Source organism: Elaeis guineensis, chromosome 8, assembly GCF_000442705.2.
Source record: "Elaeis guineensis isolate ETL-2024a chromosome 8, EG11, whole genome shotgun sequence".
Classification (NCBI taxonomy): domain Eukaryota; kingdom Viridiplantae; phylum Streptophyta; class Magnoliopsida; order Arecales; family Arecaceae; genus Elaeis; species Elaeis guineensis.
Genome location: NC_026000.2, coordinates 14039919 through 14054589, shown reverse-complemented (window position 1 = coordinate 14054589; position 14671 = coordinate 14039919). Strand labels below are relative to the sequence as shown.

The 14671-nt window shown below is 39.8% G+C and overlaps 2 pseudogenes; both read left to right on the top strand.

Moving 5' to 3' along the window:
- Window positions 1–872: 872 nt before the first annotated feature.
- Window positions 873–2479, top strand: LOC105050269 (uncharacterized; annotated as a pseudogene).
- Window positions 2480–5059: 2580 nt separating this feature from the next.
- Window positions 5060–6490, top strand: LOC105050268 (protein CLMP1-like; annotated as a pseudogene).
- The last annotated feature ends 8181 nt before the right edge of the window (window positions 6491–14671 follow it).

The following is a 14671-nucleotide window of genomic DNA, read 5'->3' as shown; positions in this document are numbered from 1 at the left end:
GCCTGGCCCATGATCAGGTCTAACCGTAGGATTCGAAGATCCATATGAGAGTTGAGGGTCAATATTTCCCGCTATGTCAGGTAAGATTGGCTCAAGTGCCTCAGTTTGGCTAGGATCCAGATCGGATCGGGTCCAACCTCCCTATGCGTCGGTTGTATTTGAGGAAAGAAATTCCTATCCATAACGGGTGCCACTATGATCATTCCTCACGCTCGACACCAAGAGCAGGGGGTAGTGCAGAATGGGGAATGCAGTGAAGCACATCTGAAATTTGAAGTCTCTTGTCTCCGCCCTAACACATAAATAATGCTATATTATATTAGTATATGCGACATTTATCTGCTCTTTGCTTTCACCCCATCACCGAGAGCACCTAACAATGCAAGTAGTAGTGCGGTGCCTCCAAGAACCTCCCCAAGAAATTTCCACCGTGGCTCAAATCTTTGTCGATGATAGTGACGAGCATTAATTGGAGAGCTTTTGGGAGTTAGATGGTGTTGGGTCGCAGCCGGCAACGTCGTAGGGGCAGTGGTGCATTCAATGGATGATGGTGACCTCATGGTGGCCATGGGAGGTGAAGATGGTGGGGTTGGCGATGTAGTTAATCCTCACCTTGAGTAGCTGGAACTCGAAGAGGGAGCCAGTGGCCAAGTGAGAGAGAGTCAACGGTGGTGGATGGAGTGGACATTGGCCGTGTAGGAAAAGAAGATGCGGAAGAAGCCCGACCAATGGAGGCCTTGTATGCACGATGTCGAGTTTTAAAAAAATGGATAAATTATATTTGTAGTCCCTAAATTAAGTTGGATTTTCTAAAATGGTCTCTGAACTACAAAATCTTAAATTTTAGCCCCCCAACAATCTGAACCGGTTTAATGTTGCCGTTAGATACGATTCCGACCGTTTTTTCTCACCGAAAGTCTGATCTGGCAAAATCTGGTGAAGACATAGACAATCAAGCTTGGTTGGCACTGATGTGGCTGAAAATACATATGCTGGACCTCATCCTCTAGCACCTCCTCCCTGTCCTCCTCGTCGTCGCCCTCTCCATCAAGTCCTTCATTGACCGGTGGCGGCTCCTCCACTCCAAGCTCTCCCTCCTCCAGTCCTCCCTCGTCGATGCCGCTAGCTTCCCCTATTGGCTGGCCAACCCCCTCTTCGTCAATCTCCTCCTGCCCCTACTATCCACTCTCCGCTCCCTCCACCCCCTCTCCACCCACTGCCTCGACCCCTCTCTCCCCGCTAGCAAGCTCCTCCTTCAGAGTGATCTCGACATTGCTGCCTCTACCCTCTCGCTCCACTTCTACGACCTCGACCTCCTCCTCTGCTCCGGCCTCATCCATCACCTCCCCAGTGCTAGCACCATCATCCTCCATCTCCCTGGCTCCTCTGCCTCCCGCGCCGACTTAGTCCTTTTCATGCATGACCTCTTCGCTCGCCTCCAGATCAGCTCCATCGGCCTCAAGAGCAAGGCCCTCGACTCCTTCCTCCAGCTCCTCACTTTCGATCCGCCCAAACTTATCCCCATCATTGCCGCCGAGGGCGACCTCTCCTCCCTTGTCCGCCTCCTCGACCCCTCCGCCCACTCCCTCATCCATGACCAGGTGCTATCGCCATCTCCTTTCTCACCACCGCCTCCGACGTCTCCTGCCGTGCTGTCTTCGAGGAGGATGCACTCGGCCCTCTCCTTCGCCTCCTCGACTTTGGTTCTCTTAGCGTCCATGAGCGTGCCATCGCTATGATCGAGGCCATCACCGCTGATTTGACCAACGCCTGGGCCGTCTCTGCCTATGGCAGCATCCAGATCCTGATCGCTGCCTGCCGATCAAGATCAGATCCCTCGCCACTGGCTCCCTTAAAAACATCTCCACCATCAATGACATCTGGAGCACCGTGGCTGAGGAGGGCGCTGTCCCAAAATGCTACGTCTGGCGGAGCAGGGTGGTCGATCGGCCCAACCGACGGCATAGCGGGCTTCTAGGGTTAAGGAGGTTGGACCACCACCGTAGCAATTTGTTTCATCTGCCATGGAGGGAAGAGGGCTTTCCCTCTTTTTTTTTTTTCATTAGAGTTTTGGGATGAGAAGAATATAGATGGGAAAGAAAATGAGCCATGTCATCAATATTTTTAAAATTTTTTAAAACCATATCAGCTCTGATTTGAGTCATGCAAGCAAAACTTATTTTACATAAGCACCGGAGTTCGCCACATGGAACTTCTGGTGAAAAAAAATCACCAGAATCATACTTGAGGGTAATATTAAACTTGTTCAAATAGTTGGAGGGCTAAAATTCAGGATTTTGTAGTTCAAGGACTATTTAAAAAATCTCAACTTAGTTCAGGGATTAGGAACATAATTTGTCCTAAAAAAATTGATGCAATCCTCAATGCCAAGCGCCTTGAAGATGTCCTGATTGGCGATGAAGTGGGAGAACTTGACAAGGGGAATGTTGAGGAAAATCCTTGGCTCATAATCGATTAAATGGACAACCGACCAAAAAGACCATACCGACTTTGATGTCAATCGATTATTTAATTTGGGGTTTAGCCGACTAAGCTCAACGTACAACTGACGATTCTAAATGATATCCGGCTAGTAATTTTCTCGACATCTTACTGACTATCTTGATCCCGAAAGAATAGGGATCGAGCAACAATTATTCAATATGGGTGTTAATTATCCACAGATATGAGGTCGTGGGATGCAATAATTATCTAAAAAATTAATAGATTCACATAAATAAATGATTTGGAGCCATTTAAGCCCTGGCATTGGTCTGTGGTCAGTCTATGTATTGCAGTATATTTCTTAGTCCGCATAGGCTATAGGCTGAATCACCTTTGATATGAAAATGGAGAAAATACGTGCGAAAAAAGATCGAAACGGATGGCACGGTGCACGAGGCAGCGGTAGCCAACGACGAGTCGACGGAGGTCGGCGATGGCACCTCGGGCCCGACGAAGATGCTCGCACAGGCGCGCACGGCCCAGTGCGCAGGCAGTCCCAACGTGGGTGTGCGCACGGGCCGGCCCAGTGCGGGTGCGTGCGCGGGCCGGCCCAGCACTCGCACTGTCCACCATGGATCGCAGGGCACTGGGCGGTCCATGGGATTGGCGTGGATCGAAAACAGCGGTCCACGCACGGTTCAGATGGTTTTTTAACGATCTAACGGTCCAGATCGCAGCCGATCATGATCGGATTGTTGAGGTTGATTCCATGTTTGATCAGACATGATTAAAGGCTATTTTGCATGATCGGATGGCTCTTGTGCGAGCCGGTCATGTTCGAACGGCCATGGAAAATTCTAGGCTTGATTGGGACTCTATTTCCTAGTATAACAGTATTTTGGAGTTTTTGGAGTCTATATAACTCCGATTGATGAGCCGTTAGTTGCGTTGGAAGCTGGTAATGTCCTAGAGGTGTAAAAAAGCTTCAACAGAAGTTTCAGAGAGCTTTTATGAGGATTTTGAGATTTTTTAGTGAGAGACTCTTGTACAAGGATTGAGTGGTGAGTTTCTCTTGTATTGATTTTATTTTATTCTCTCATAGTGAAGCTTGCACGCCACGTGGAGGTCGGCTTCAGACCGATCCACGTATTTGTATTGTATTTCTTATTTTATTTCTTCTTTTTTTCTGCTGCACTACGTGGTACCAGATCCTGGTGCAACATGCCTTAAGTTCTTTCATATAATGGTGGTTTTAATTTCCACTTTTATCTTGGATAGTTGTGGATTTAAGCTAGATAGTAATGCGACTAAATAACTTTTTTAGTTATAATTGAAAATAGCGACTAATAAATTTCTCGCAATAGTCTTTTTTTTTGTAATAAAAAAAATTTCATAGCTACAATTAGAAATAGCAACCAAGAACTTCATCACAATAGTTTTATTTGTTGCGACCAAATAAGTTTTATAGCTACAGTACGAAATAGCGACCATAAATTTCTTGCAATAGACTAGTCTATCACAACCAACAATTTTTGTAGCTATAGTTCAAAATTGCGACCAGTAATTCCTCATAATAGGATTAACTATTACGACTAAATAAATTTCATAGTTATAGCTACCAATAACAACCAATAAATTATTCACAATAGCGTTATCTATTGCGACCAAACAATATTTGTCGCTACATGAAAAAAATAGTGATCAATTTGCTCACAATTGATACTAATTCTGAGCGCATCCTTGTTTGGTCGCAATTTTCATCGCTATAACTAGTTTGCTCGTAAAAATTGATTGTTATAGAGAGGATTTGTTGTAGTGTGCTTTGATTCTTTCTACTATTTTCAATCTCCGATTGATTTTAGCATTAGAGGATTTTTCATCGGACAACTTTTGGTATGAAGATTTGATTTGTAGGTTTTTTATCATCCAACAGCTAGATGCAGTATCTCAGCTCTAGGTTGACTATCTCGCGAGAGATTTGTAGCAACAGAGGACAATAAAATTTTAGGCCTGAAAGCCCTATGAGATTAGTTGGTTCTGGGCGAGGGCAAAAAGATTGTGGACTAGATGGGAGTCGATGCAAGGAAAGAGCTGACAATCCGAGCACGGAAGGCCTTGGCAAAGTAGGCAGTGATGCACTTCAATGATGAGCCAAGAGGGAAGAGCTCTGGTAGAAAGTTGTGGGCCTCTATTAGGTGGCTCGTTGCCGCCACCCTTGCATACTGGAGCAGCAGCCAGCAGTAATTGCGCTCCGCGTGCAACACGTGCTAAAGTGTGAACCATTGTTCGGCAGTTTCGGACGTCTTTGTGGTTTCCTTTAATAACATTTGTAAGCCATAAAAATAAATATTATAATTATATTATTATTCGATTTTTTATCTAAAAAATTAATAAATTTACATAAATAAATGATTTGGAGCCTTTTAAGCCCTGGCATCGGTCCGTGGTCAGTCTCTGTGTTGCATTATATTTTTTAATCCACATAGTCTATAAATTGGATGGATTTTGATATTATTTATAATAATTTAAAATTTTATTAAAAAAATTAATCGAAAAATATTATTTAATTTTTTTTTGATTCCATATAAATATCCGAAAACTTTCCAAACAAACAATCAACGGTGACCTCGTTACCATCACCGGCACCACGGAGCTTAGATTGGCCGAATCTTTCACCGATCAGCTTGCTCCTCCGAAACGGAGAAGGAAGGCTCCGAGATAAATAAGGACAAGAAGCTTCAGGTTTTGAGGATGTCGGCCCCGAGCAGGAACCTTCACTGCCCAAGAAGAAGAAGAAGAAGAAGAAGAAGAAGAAGAGCCGTTGGAGGATGAGAGGTTAATAGAAGTGGACGAGAGCTTGTCTCCTTCCTCGGCAGGGGATTCTGGACCGGAAGGTGTGGATAATGAGGTCATGGAGACGGACCAAGAGAAAGAGTCCTCTAAAGGAAGCACTGAGAAAGAAGGCGAGCATGCAGAGTGCAAGCAAGTTGAAATCGACGATTGGTTGTTCCAGGAGCATCTATCCGGATACCCATTTGGACGTGCATGAGCTTGGAATGGAGTTGTGCTGTGAGGCCCTGGAGGAGATGGCTGCTGCTAAGTTCCAGGAGGTGGCTGCGCCGGCCTTCTTCAACCGGGGGAATGTGCACATGTGTGCTGCAAGGAAACGCATCCCTCTGGACGAGTCTTTACCCAAAGAGGTCGTGGCAGCTCAATTACAAACCGCTTATGATTGGGTCCGTGAGAAGTGTGCTCTTGGTGGGCGGAATTATGAGCAAGCCCTTCGAATCAAGCCTGATTTCTATGAAGGGTTGCTTGCTTTAGGGCAGCAGCATTTTGAGACTGCAAAGCTTGACTGGTCCTCTGCGTTGTCTAATAATGTCGGTCTCTCGAATTGGGATCCCTTGGAAACAATAGAACTATATAACAGTGCAGAAAAGAAGACGAAGGGTGCGACCGAGATATGGGAGAAAGTGGAAGAGCAAAGGATTAATGAGCTTAAAATCTCAGGGATGAGCAAGAAGGATGAGGTGCTGAAGAAGAGGAAGAAACAAGGGATGGTGCATGGATGGCCAGGGGGAGTTGTCAGCTGATGAGGCACCAGAGCAAGCTGCAGCCATGAGATCTCAGATACATCTCTTTTGGGGTAACATGCTTTTTTGGGCGCTCGCTGGTGGAATTCAAGCTTGGCATTGGTGATTGGAAGAAGAATCTTGATGCAGCTGTTGAGAGGTTTAAGCTTGCTGGGGCTTCGGAAGCTGACATCTCTGTGGTTCTGAAAAACCACTCATTCAATGTAGCTGGTGTGGAGATTGATGAAAAGAAAGCAACATCATCAAGCACTGGTGCTTCTGAGACAAATGCGAAGGATGAAGAGAAGAATGGGCTTGAAAGGAAACAAGTTAATTTCCATGAAGACAAATGCACTGTAGACCATTCCTTATGCTTCAACTGTGTTCCTTATTGTGGAAGAGACCTGGTGCTTTATTGGCTCAGGTGCGTATTCTCTGAAATATTTTTTACGTCGATTCTTGATCAAGTTTGAAACCACAAGTTTTGATATGATCGTGGCTCATGGTGCTGATCTAGTTGAAGATCTCAGTATGTGCATGTCTTATGTAATCCCGCATATATGGAACTCTTTTTTGTAGTGCAAAGCATGAAAATTGGTGATTTTTAATATCATAAAGTGTTGCACCTTTGATAGAGATAGGTCCTAATTATATACCGCTGCATGTTCTAATTGGTGTCTTTTTTTTTTTCTTTTTTCTTTTTTCTTTTTGTGTGTGTGTGTGTGTGTGTGTGATGGTATGGACGATTGTGCTTGTTACTATAGTTTTTTTTTTTTTTTTTTTTAATGCTTGTGATAATGTTTCCTGTAATATGGTTTATTGAATTACTCTCTGTTAATAATTGAATTGAAGATGTCTGCTCTGAGCTGCAAGACAAATTCGTTTTCATGATCATCCTTATTATATTTGGTGCGGTACAATTGTCGTGACTTTTTTTTTGGGACAGCCTACAAGAAGGGTTAAAGCATTAGTACGCAGGCATACTCTTTTGTACTGTTACTTTTTCATATCATAAATCTTATTATTATTATTATTATTATCATCATCATTTGATAATATACTTGTCTTTCTTATCCCTCGTTTATAAAAATTAAGTTTCAAGATGGATGCAAAGTTGAGTGATTTGTGAGAGGAAAAGCACCAGTCGGCTAAGATAGGTCTGATTTGCTTGAGAAGCTATTTATTAAATATCAGATGTTGTAATGCCAGAAGTATATATGGCACAAAATTTTTGTTCAGTTTGTTGCATTCCAACTATATATTTCTTACAAACTCAACATCATTAACCAACCTCATGTAGTGTTAGATATATACTGGCACAAAACTTTCGGATATCACTGGCCTATGCACCAAGTGATAAAAAAAATCCATATTGCTTCTTATTATTTGAATTTCTAATTTTTTGACACATGATTCATAGGCTAAGAATTTTCAAAGTTGACATCTACACAGTTTAGATGTAGTAGATCATATCAAATAGCTCGGATTATTTATGTGGGATTTCTATTATTTGATTTAGATATGATCAAATTTGAGTGGAGATTTATTTGGTGTAGCAAGCTTTACTCTATAGTAACTTTGGCTGATGATGACTTTGGCACAATCCATACTTTAAAGAAAAGTATTTCATCGTGTAACGGATGGCCTTTCACTTTATTTACTAGGAGGCTTCCCAGATGCAAATGGCATATGCCCATGCAATCATATACGACACAGCATACTAAACTTAAATGTGTAATTTATTCTTCATTACAGAAATTAATTAGGAATTATTTATATCACAAGCCAAAGGCCCATGAAAAGATCCTTTTTTTCCCCCTACAGCATCAAAGATAATGTTTTGTTTATACAATATTTTCTTGTGGATAGGATTATCAGCTGGATACCTTAGAGAGAATATGTACGAAAATCAAGAATACTTGGACCTAGAAGAAATATGAGCGTTTTTCTTTGAATGCAAAGTTACAGTTTCAGTCCAAGTCTAAACAGGCTCAAAGGCCTCGCCTCTACAGCTACAACTTGGGTGGCTCAGGCCATCACGTAGGTTTGAGTAATAATCTGGGCCCTGGGCCCAACCCAACCAGGAAAAGATCCAACCTTATTCCTACCTAATTCAGGAATGAACTTCTAAGTTGAAAGACCTGAAGCCAGTGGCTCGACATACTATTGACTGAACCAAACATCAGGATCAAATATGCTCGCAAGTCTTGCAGGATATTTTATTTTTTGATATTTTAAGATGTTCTCATATTAGATTGGTGTAAGCACCCCCTTGTACCGAAAAAAAAAAAACCCGTAAAGCCAAACCCATCGTGATAAAGAATTGTTCAACCCAAAAACAGCTTTGATTGGATGAGGCCAACTGAAGTTAGCGTGGTTTTTTCTTAACGGAATTCTTCTCACAATTCTTCACTATACTGGATAGGTTTAGCTCAGATTAGATTCAGGCTTACTATAGAAAGATAGATAATGTTCAGGTTGGTAACCTTATCATGTGAACTCGGTCAGGTTTAGATGTACAAGCGTCCAGTCCAAAACTGACTCGATTTGAAATTGGGTTGATATTTCCAACGAAGCCCGGGCAGCATTGCCTTGCTTGTTGGTCCAATTTGAACCCAAATTAATGTGTTGGATTCGATCCCAGAGAAGCATTTTTTCATTGTCAGAATTAATATGGAGAAGCTTGGTCGACATATCTTCTTTTACTGCATATTTTCTTGCTGTAACGAACTTGCAAGGGAAGTCTACTGGTTATTTCTGCCAGTTGGCTCTTCTCATTATAAAACATGCATAGAGAAATAAGGTATAGTTTGGCATCACTCTGATTTTTTTTAAGAAATAAACAAATATAAAAATTTTAATATAAGTTTATTTGGCATGGTTAATTATTTTTAAGGATATAGATCATGATGACGACGACTAAGAAGGTGGTAATAATGGCAAAGATAATAAAGACAATAGTAGAGGCTATGCCAGTGATTTAATAATAGCATAAAAATGGTAACAATGATGAGAGTAGTGGTACAAGTACCAACAATATAGTGGTGGTTTAGCATTCGCATGATATAGGCCATCGTGATGGCAATGACAATGTAGCGAAAGTAGTGGTGTTAGCTACTGTGGCGGTGATGTTATCGATAGCAACAATAATAATGATAAAGATGGTTAAGATGATAATAATGATGATAGAAAAGGCAACAATAACAATGATAATGGTAGGGATAATAATGCTGAAGGTGATGGTTGTGGCCATATCAGTTATGACGACAATGATGGTGTTAAAAAAAAAAAATCTGAGTTTCTTATTTTAGAAAATAATGAAGGTAGTAATTTTTTTATTTTCATTTTTTTCTACATAATAAAATATTTTTTCTAGTTCATATATAAATTTTATTAACATGACTTCGGGCATCTAATGTGACGGATTCTCCTAAGAATCTTAGATGGTTTCTTTGGTTCAATTGATTGTTGACTTGGAGAGCTCCCTTACACAGCACGCCATGCCCACAAGTCTGCTCCGGGCCCCCGCCCTGAAATACCTGTGGAAAAACTGGACAAATGGTGTCGTCAACCTCATTAATCTTTTGCAAGAGGTTGAATTCTTGCACGGGTTGATTCCAGGATGTTATCTCATTTTGCAATCGCGTAGCATGTTGTAGATTATATTTATTTTATGTATTTGTGCATAAATTTATAAGATTCACCTCTTGAGTTGACTATTTTATATTCAATCTTTGTTGATTAAAAGTTTTATTTTTGCATTTTGATTTTGATATATCTAACTGATATTTGCATACAACCATATGCAGAACACTAGCATTGACAACTAAAAGATAAAATGTTTGTACCAAATATACATACATACATACATACATACATATATATTTCTCTAAGAAAGGATCTTGTTTTACCAACAAAATATGTTTTATTTTTAAATCATTAGGAGTAGGGTGGTCATCTCAACTTTCCAATTACGATATTTTTGACCAAGTCCTCCTCTGCATCTTGTATTTTTTTTCTCATGGTCTAATAAAAAATTGGATAAGGTATCACTATCTCTTTCTCCAGAAGAAAATAAAATAAAATCTTATTAGTAAAATATTTATGCATCACAAATCAACTAAATGAAGACCCAAGCTAGTAACACATTTCTCGACAAATTTTCTAAGAAAAAATTATATTTCTTCACCATCTTCAATCTTCAAACAAGTGGAGTGCTACATAGTCATCTACTCAAAAACCCATAAATCGTACAGGGATTTGTCCCTTCTCTGAAATCACAAATTCATAATCGATGAGGATTGGGCTGTTTATAGACCAAAATATCTATTTTTATTGTGGATAATTCACTAAAATATCTGATCTGCATCTAATATACGTTTGAACCGACTATAATTGACGTGGCAGACCAACTAATAGAACTACAAGTTGGCTAATTAAAACCCGCAACATTTTTTTTTTTTTTGATAAAATAGGAGGTAGAACCATCCATAGTTTATTTTATTAAAGTGAAAGCGAAGATACAGCTGTGGTGAAAAGAGAAAAAGCTTGGGGACATGACAAAGCAGAGCACGAGGATGGATGATTCTAAGTTTTCGGAGAGGATGGTTAAAAGAAGACAGAGCTTATGGTTTAAAGAAGACAGAGATGTGGAGATAGCTGAGAAACCTATCAGATTTCCACTAAGACTATTGTTGCGATCAATCTTTTCGTTGTCCGATCGTCGGTGTCGCACATCTACAAGAAAAGTTCTTACAGATCGAAGATGTCTCCGATAGAAACCCTCCGACGATCAAGTCAGAGAGGAAACTAGGCAACAGTAGAAAATCAGGAGCTCAGCCGGGAGAGAGAGAGAGAGTTCAAGAGCTTAGAGGCGCTTCTGAGAGCTTGAGAAAGCTTGTTCAAAACTTATCAAGACTGTTGCCTTATCCCATTTTATAATAGAATGCGGTATGGTCCCGTCATTAATGGTGCAGACAACTAAAGATGTGTCAAATCGCCGGGAGCTGTCAAATCGCTGTGGATTGTTAAGTCACTGGAATTAATCCATATCCTTGACAGGATATACCCCAGGATGACCATACCGCATGTCCTTGACAGGACAACTGTCCATAGTGGTTGTACGGTGTTTGGATGGTTGGTCGACTATATGTCGGTATTCGGCTGCCGGGACGTCGGGTGATGATTCGGAGACACCGTTGGCTGATATGGTGCCTTGCGGAAGTCGGACGTCGGCTGCCATCCCCGATAGTGAGTCGGTGGTACGGGTTCGATCGATCGATCGGTCGGGAACAGTATGGGTCTGTTTGGCCGACACATCTTCGGTCGGATATTGTCGGTAGCCATTGTCGGCAGTCGTCCGTCGGAGTCGTTGTCGGAGTCGTCCGTCGGAGTCATTGTCGGAGTCGTCCGTCGATCCGGTCGATAGAGTCGGACATCAGTCGGATCAATCCGAAGATAAATCGGCGTACAAAAATCAGTCGATATATCCCAATAACTACTATAGTTCTTTCAGGGTTGGGGTTGTAAAACAGGATTCCAAAATATATCATGGCTAACTCGAAATTGAAGCAGGGTAGAACCTGCAACATGACTAATCCTAAAGGAATGTGGAAAGTCCTTTAAATTTCAAACTTTTTTTTAAATTGGTGACAGGTTAGCCATGTCATGAACAGTTCCCATAACCGCGTGTTGAGCGAGCGATCCATGCAAGTGTGATTTTTGGGTGATCTGATATTAAAAACAACCAGTGCACATGCCCAATTTACTCGACAACATGTGCTAGTCCTCGTCTATATAAACCATACCAGAAGGATCCTTTATATAAGTTTTCTTGGTACTTTTTCTATTTCCTTAAGCTGTCACTCTGCTGCCCTTACAACACTTAAGAGTTAAATTTGACTTAGATATTCGAGGATCCTCTATTGGATACATTCTAGAAATTTCTTCCATTCATAGTTATTTTATGTCATATTTGGGGTCAAAGCCACCATCCAAGAACAACTTTCTCCATCTTTTTCTTCCTCGATGATATGCCTCACTTTCAAGTCGAACCCTTCCGGCCAAAACATTAGATAAGCAAACCTCTCTAGTGACCTTGCCGGTTCTGCGCCTAGATCAGCTCAGATCTCAACGGCAACAACATCTTTTCTGACATCAAAACTTTGTAATTGGAGTTTACAGAAGATTAAATTCATATACCGAGAATTCATGTATCTCTACTATAAATCACCAATCCAGTTGCCAACTTTGCGCCCATTGGATTCAATTGTATTTATTCCATGCTCATGCATTGACCTTCTCTATGCCGCACACAGCACATGGTGTCCACGAGCCTTCATCCTCTTGGCCGGCAAAGCAGTAAGATATCCAAGGAAAAAGAACAATTGGATTATAATCGTAGCAGGAATCCAAATACGTGAACTTGTGTCTCGTCTGAGCTCCTTTCGAAGCGTCCAGGTTACGGCTTTGCCCCTCCAAGTAAAGAATGGAAAAAATTGTAGCCACGAGTACGTACGTGGCGGGCAGGCGATGCGTAAAACAACTCACGGGTGACGGCATATTCTATGGGATGTACCTTTGTCCTTTCATAGGACGCAGATCGATCCGCATGCACTTTTAACAATTCTGATAGCTACTCTTGGATCTGCACCCTTAATAAAATATAAAGAGCATGCCTGATTGGATGAAATTAGATTTGGGAATGGAAAACAAATTTCACTTTGTCCATTTGATCGCAAAGTATTGTATTTCTATTTGAATTTAAAAAAAAAATAAAAATATCTTAATCTTTTAAAATTTAATTTCAATTCTTTTTTAATATTTATATTTTATTCTGATTTTAATTTTGATTACCATCCAAACATACCGTTTAATATGATTATTTTGATTTTTATTTCAATTTATTTTAATTTTAATTTTAATCTCGAACCAAATTCATTTTAAAGGGATTTGCACTTGATTCTCATACATCTGGTAAAATAATTTCCTTCCCCTTTCTTTTTATATTCTCCTCGGTTGTAGCTTGTGAATTATAAAGAATAAAGATTTGTTGGGGTTTAAAGTGTGATGAACCTTCTGTGAACTTATAGATGTTAAAACCCTGCATTTTTCACAATACTTTTCAGGTCCAAATGACCCAGTCCCTCTACCATCCTAGCATTGCATCAGGGATGAGCTCGGCTATGCGTAAAACGGTTACTATCATATAGAAATTATGGCAGGTCTAGGATAAAGTTTGAATGAGTTTGAAGTCAAAGATGGCTACTAGAAGATAATATAACTTTGGTTCAAGCGAGTATGTTGCTGTTGGTATCTAGAAAGCTGATTTTTTAAAATTTTTTATCATTATGGTCCACCGACTTTTTATGGTCTATAAAAAATGATAAAAAAAAAAAATATCACTAAACCATAAAAAAACTCATTTTTTAGGTCTTCCATCCAAACACATTTTATAGACCAAAAAAATCCAAATTTTGGCATAAATCTCATGCAACCAATTAGATGGGGCTCATACATCAAGCATCCATGGCTCGCTCATTTGAAGGTGTATTCTAATTGCCCATGTATGTTTGGTGTTGGTCTCGCCATATTGTGTTTCCACGACATTTTCTTATGGAATGGAATATTGCATCATAAAGTTAAGGAAAAAAATCACAAATAATCCAAATACAACTATATTTTTAGATACATGCCCGAATGCTAATGTTAAGACCATCAAATCTTGCCAAGTAAACTGAAAAAGAAAAATCTCGGAGCTATATTGATGCAGAAATTTGTGATCACTTAATAATAAATTATGCATCTTCCATTTGATTTTTTAGTATCATCACATTAGCTGGGAAAAGTATTGAGAATATTACTAGAAGCCATGTTGAAAAGAATATAAATCCACAATTTGATCCATCAGATTTGCAAAACTCTTCTTTCATGTAGCAGTAACTTATGGTTATGGCATATTAAGCATTGATTTAAAAATGAAAAGGAGAGGTCTTGTATGCATAATGCAGTGACACATCAAGCTACAGTATTATGTTCATGGTATAGACTGCATCATCTTATCTAACGGTAAGCCTTTTTTGATCCAGGCAACCAGTGGACATCTACAATATTATCATTAAATACTCATTGGAAAAGCCAATGCTATTTGATACCCTATTAAATTTGTACTGTCCTTCTACATATGTCAGTAATCTTGTCATTATTTTGTTTTCTGAGGAAGAAAGTTATATACTTTTTAACTTTGATATTCCTGAGGTTGAGTCTTATCCTCCTTAAGTAATAAAAATTATCAAAAATAAAATAAAATAAAATAAAATAAAATAAAATAAAAGACAAAAAATTCAGTGAATAAAACGTCACCATCAATCTGATTTTTTTAAAATTTCATCACTTTAACGGCACACAAGCCACCAGATGGCCATTCAATCTTAGATTGGGTTGTATTTTTACACGAAAGAATGGTTCATTTTTTATCTAGACATGCACTATTGAATTGTGTAATTACCAGCTGAGACCTAAACCGATAAATAAAATGAAAATTCGGCATGTTTTGAGATCCATGCAATGCATAATCCGATGATTAGTGTTATTGAAAGAAGAATAATTATTCTTTTGCATGAAAGATATAACCCGAATCTCTAATGATAATTATA